Source organism: Myodes glareolus, chromosome 23 (genome assembly GCF_982192425.1).
Source record: "Myodes glareolus chromosome 23, mMyoGla1.1, whole genome shotgun sequence".
In the NCBI taxonomy this organism is placed as follows: domain Eukaryota; kingdom Metazoa; phylum Chordata; class Mammalia; order Rodentia; family Cricetidae; genus Myodes; species Myodes glareolus.
Genome location: NC_142048.1, coordinates 53,857,794 through 53,863,793, shown reverse-complemented (window position 1 = coordinate 53,863,793; position 6,000 = coordinate 53,857,794).

Genomic DNA, 6,000 nt, shown 5'->3' with positions numbered 1-6,000 from the left:
TGCAGCCCAGTGCAGGAATCCACCGCATGGGTGGTAGCAGCAGCAAGCCAGGTGTATGCAGGCCACTCCAGGCTTCAGTGTCCCCGAGTGTCCACCCCAACACCAGCAGCAGCTGGCTCAGGACCTGTGGCCTGGAAGCAGCTCTCTGGAAATCTGTTTCCTCTTTGTTTTTTTCCTGTTGCCGCCCCCACCCCCACCCATGTTCCCAGTTCCTTTTCCTTCCAGGGTTAAGCATGACATCACCGAGCCCTGGGCACACTCTACACACAGGCCACTTTCTTTGGTAAGTCTTGTCTGTCACAGTTTACCCTCTGTCCAGCTGAGGACAGAAAATCAAGAGAAAAGTGCCCATTGTCCTGAGCTGTGGGGAGGACGCTGGAGGCTGCGGAGTGGACAAATGCTCTTTCTCTGGCTAGCCCTCCAATCGGATTTCCTCTGGTCCCCCTGCTCTGGCCGGATGTGATTGGGGGGGCAGATTGAGAGTCTTAGTGGCTTCTGTTGCTCCAGAAGATCCTTGTGGAGAAAGTGGGTGGTCTGGCACGATAGTCACCTACGCCGTCACCTACACTGTCCCCTACACTGTCACCTACACGGCCACGAAGAGTTGGGGAGTGCTGTTCAGGAGAAGGCCAAGTCTGAGAGCTAACAAAACCAGATCCAGATCCTCAGGTCTTTCCATGACCCCACCCTGAAAACTAGGTGTTTCCTGCCATCTCTGCCATACTCTGTCTTCATCTCTTCATCTCTGGTGATCCTCGGCTCTGTCTTTAAACTCTCTCTGAGGTTTTTTTCTCTGTACCGATAATGTCTACGGTCCAATTCGAATGGTTTTCTCTCCAAGGTTGGAGTTCTGTGAGCGGATGTACAATGTAAAAGCATCAAGGCCAGTCATGATTTACATGGGTCGCTGAGTGTGGGAGAGGAAGACCGAAGAGTGTGGGAGGCAGACAGGAGAGAGGTCTGGCGGGATGTGTCTGCGTGGAGCCCCGCCCAGCCTGGGACATCAACAGCTGGCCCCATCTGCCTTATTCAGATGCGGTAGGCTGGGGGAGCCTGGGAGTGCTGATAGCCCTGGGCTCCCACATGCCAGGGTCTCGTGGGTTGCAAACCTGAGAGGTTCACAGCTCTCCTTCCTCAAAATTAGTTTCAGCCTCAAGCATTCCAAACTAGAAACCATCAGCTCTCCACATTCAGGCCCAAGCCAACTCTAGGCTTTCTCCTATGGAGTGCGGTTCTCTAGCCTTGGGTGCCAGGACTCTTGGTCTTAGCTGTTAGCCCTCTGTCCATGGAAGTTCCCTGAAGCTCTTCCTGCCCCAGGCTGTGGTTCTTTGCACATCCCCAGTCCACTGAGTTCTCTGTCGTCTCCAGCTTCCTCCTGAGGTGCAAGTGAGCTCAGGGTTTGCAGCTGCCTTCCCCAGCTGCCTTCCAGCTGCTACTCCTGGGGGTCTGGGCCCCCAGAGCATCACCTGTTCCGGTGTCACCAGTTCAGCCTGCTCTACCTGTGACAGGGACAGTAGGTGGCAATGGACCACTCAGAAGAGGCCTCTACTGCCTCTTGTTACAACACGGGAGTAGGAATATACTGGAGAGGCCTAGGCTAACCCGTCAAGATTGAGAAATAACCTGCTTATATATCGAAAAAAGGGGTACAGCAAAATTCTGCTTAGCTGCAATTCTACCAAGCCTCCGACTTGTGCGTGCATGGCTTTCATTTATACCTCTCTTAAGGAGAGATGGCTCCAAAGGTCCCGAGTTCAATTCTCAGGAACCGCATTGGAGTAATATGATGTTATGCTCTTTGGAGTCTTTGGGGGAGCCCACCACCCAGCTCCCAAATGAATCACATGTGGAGTCTTATTCTTAATTATAAATATCTGGCCTTAGCTTGGCTTGTTTCTTGCTTGCTTTTCTTAAATTATTCCATCTACTCTTTGGCGTCTGTGTTTTTCCCATTATTTTACTTCTTTAAATCTTATTCTTACTCCGTGGATGGCTGGGTGGCTGGGTGGCTGGGTGGCTGTGTGGCTGGGTGGCTGGCCCCAGACGTCCTCCTTCTCAGGTTTCTTGCTCAGAACTCCTTCTCCCAGTTTTCCCTTCTATCTATTCTCTCTGCCTGCCAGCCCCGCCTGTCCTTTCTCCTCCCTCACTATTGGGCGCTCAGATCTTTATCAGATCATCAGATGTTCAAGACAGGCAACGAACCACAGCTTCACAGAGTTAAACAAATGCAACATCAACAAAAGTCACACACCTGATCATAATATTCCCAGCAGCACATGGTGGCTCACAACCATCTATAACAGGATATGATGCCCTCTTCTGGCCTGCAGGTATGTGCGCAGAACACTCACACATAAAATATACATAAATAAAATTTAAAAAAAAGAACCGACCACAAGCCCGGCATTTCACCAACAGCAGGTACGTCAGGTGGTTCTCTGCCCAGCTGTTCCCTCTTGAGGCAAAGGGTGAGTAAGGTCACCTGAAGTTCACGGAGGCCAGGCAAGGTACCTGGGATGGTGGTGACTGAGGTAGGAATCGTGGCTTGCGCAGCTGCCGTGGCTACAGCTGTCCCTGCAGCTGAAGTTTCGTCAGTCACGTGACTGTTAGATGAGAAAGCGAATCCCAGACCCTGGGATGGGTAAGAAGTGATGAGGTCAAGGACCAGAGGGAGGCTGGACCCACGGGCGGGCTACTTAAAATGTAACATATTTCAACTGCTAAGTGCATTTTGGCGCACAGGGTCTCTGTGTCCTGTACACATTGCTGGTAACTTATCCCAGGCACTTTCCCAGGCTGTACTGGGATATACACTGTGCACGGGGTACTGTGCACAGGCTGATGTAATGTCAACAGTGGGCTGTTTGACCCGCATTCCACTGTACCCTGGACCACCCTGAATAATGTTCACCCTCACCAGTCCAAGACCCTCTCCAGACACCAGCACCTGGTTTTCGGGGCACAGACGCACAGCCCAGAACTCTTTTGTACTTTCCCACCCACAGTGTGAGGAGTTTTGTTTTCTCTAGTTTGGGTCCCAGTTAGAACGGCTCTGCAAATTCTAATCTGTGCCATTGGATTCTGACTGCAAAGCGGGCAGGTGACATCAAACGCTCACAAATGGCTTTGATGACTCTGCAACTGCCCCTAGATTTTCCACAGCTATAGCCAAGGTTTGGGAGGTACGACTCCAAATCCAACACCACCCCCTGCAGGTTACTACAGCATACTGCAACTGTTAGGTCAAACTGAAGAAAATGTTGAAGAGTATTGAAACAGAGACAAGTAAAGGTATATTAATAACCACAAGTTACTAAGAATAAATGGCAATCATGATGCCATACTTTCAGTTTTTTACTTTGTGTGTGTGCGTGTTAGTGTGAGTGTGTGTGTGCCTGCATTCATGTGTGTAAAAGGTGGGGCATGTGTGCTACAGCGTGCATGTGAAGTGATGGGCTAGTCCCAGGCTTTGCTGCTTATTTTCCTCCCTGTTGGAGGCAGAGCCCCTTTTTGCTCTGTGTACGCCAGTCCTGCTGGCTGCAAGCTTCCAGGGCTTGTCCCGTTTCTGCCTCCCTCACAGGACCGCTTGGACTACAAACCTGCGCTACTGAGTCTAGCTTAGGTAAGTTCTGGAGATTTGAACTCAGGCCCTCAAACTTACGTGGCAAGTAATGCATCCAGTGAACCATCTCCCCGGCCTTTCAAAACGTTTTAGGTACATTTGATACGATGTAAGTAGTGTATGCACAATAAATGCTTGCTAACTGAAGACATGAAATATACTTTCTTTCCAGGGCAGTGCCTGCCGCGGAGAGGTCACACGCTCCAGTGACACGTGTGTCTGCCCACAATACAGTCCATGATGCCCCCGTGTGTGCCTGATTCTGTCTCAGCTCTATGATCTGTGTTCATGGACCGAGAGTCAGTGCAGCAAGGGGCCTGTTGGTCCTGAAACCAATAGGGGTTTACACGTTTTGGAAAGTCCCCAATATCATCCCAGAATTATTCATGATAGGCCAGGATTTGCATCTAACCCTCGCCATGTAAAAATTGGAAGATTATGGGGAGGTCAGTGCTTAGCAGTTACAGCCTCATGCAGTTGTTTGGGTTCAGGCCAGACTGCCTCTGTCTCGGTTTTGCTGTCCTGCACCAGGGCCCGTCCCTGCCACACCATGGATCTCCAGCTTCTAATTACTTTGTCCCACACGGTATGACTGAGGCAGGGCAGGCTTGGACGTTTTGGATATAGCGTTAATTCTGTGCTCTGGGAATTCAGGGAGTCTGATGGGTGTCACCTGCTGGAGGCTACTAGGTGGGGACCTCTGTGATGCTATCCACTCACAGGTCTTTTTTTTTTTTTCACAGTTGCTTCTGACCCTGGCCATTGAGTTTTCAAATATAAAAGTCATATTTTATCTAAAGGGATCATTTGACGTCAATTATTTAATACTAAGCTAATACTTTTTAAATGCGAGAACATTTTTAAAACTGAAAATTACCATAATCAAAAGGAGTCGCTCGTCTGCTTAATAACTGCTTATTAACAGCTAAAACTAGGAGGTTGTAAAAAAAATAAAATAAAAAGGTCTGCCACTTGACCGCCAGTTAGATCACAGGAAGCAAAGCAAACCTCAACAGGCAGAGGCAAGCTGTCCTAGCCACTCAGTGAAGCAGGCCTCATTGCAGGCAAACACTCTTCAACGGAATTTAATACACTCGTCAGTGAAATTTTTTATGTCATGTGCTTAGCATGCTGAGTGGCTCCGGCCTGCCATATTTACAACACAGCATGCCAAGAAACGTGCCTACCATCTTTCTTTCTTGAATGTAACCTTCAACTGAGGACGCTCAGGCGTTCACGTCTTAGCGGCGTGTTGGGTGATGTGCCCACCTCTGAAGTAAGTGTGTATGTCTAGGCTCTCGGGGTAGCGTCCGGCACGTTAAGGAAGGGCATTGCTTTAGAGGTGGCCTTCTGTCTTTCCCTGCAGCAGGTAACAAATTGTTCCCCTCTTGTTTCGTGCTGGCTTGTTTTGACTTTGTACTCACAAAGATACCCATTGCATTGGTTACAGAACCAGACTTTTGTCCAGAAAACCCTTTCAGGATCACCCACACAGCCATGGGTGGCATTTCCCTTGTTAATCTGTGGTCCACGATGCTTGATGTAATCCATTCTGTCTATAGAAGTCCCCTCTGACCTCCACTCAAGGGTTTCTCTACACACCTGTCCCCACCACAGGGCATTCAGCTCCCTAAATCAATGTTCTGAAGACAACTTTTCTCTTTGCTTATTGTTTAGGTCAAGGACACTATTGGGATCCTTCCCATTGCTGTATCTTGGCATCCCTTCCTCATGGGGACCATGTTTATAAGTGGTCACCATCCCTTAAGGCACAGGGCAGAGCCAGATGCCCCAGAATGTGGGGGAAAGTTAAGAATTTGGTCTCATCTTGGTCTGTTGAAGCTGAGATGTGTTTCTGTGGGTTTCCTGGCAGCTATGCCTGGTGGATTGGGGACCCTATACGCCTGCAGATGGGTGCTGTTGGTTTTGTGTGGGTGAGTTTCCACATTTGTGGCAAAGGGTGGTACCTGTTTAGAATCGCTTTATCTTCTGGGTTTCAATGAGACACACAGTAGAGAGACCCATAGATTTTATGAACACATCATGTGAGCAATAAAATAAAAATATGTTAGTATTTGAGTAGCCATACCAGGTATGGGTCAACTATTTCAACACAGAATTGTGCTTCCGGGGGAACCTAGTGACCAAGTCAACTTTCTTGGTTGTCAAAAGTAAGTAGTCGGAGCTGTCCCTCCCAAATAGCGGTCTACGTCACGAAGACACTGTAGGCCACTCCAGTTGTCCCTGAAGTCGGGCTTGAACTCACCCTAATGTCTGTGGCATTCCTGAGTTGGCTCCCCGGAGGTGCCGCAGTGAGAACACTCAAACTCTGGAGGCAACAAAGAAGGATTCACATCCCAGATGTTTTGCTTTACCAG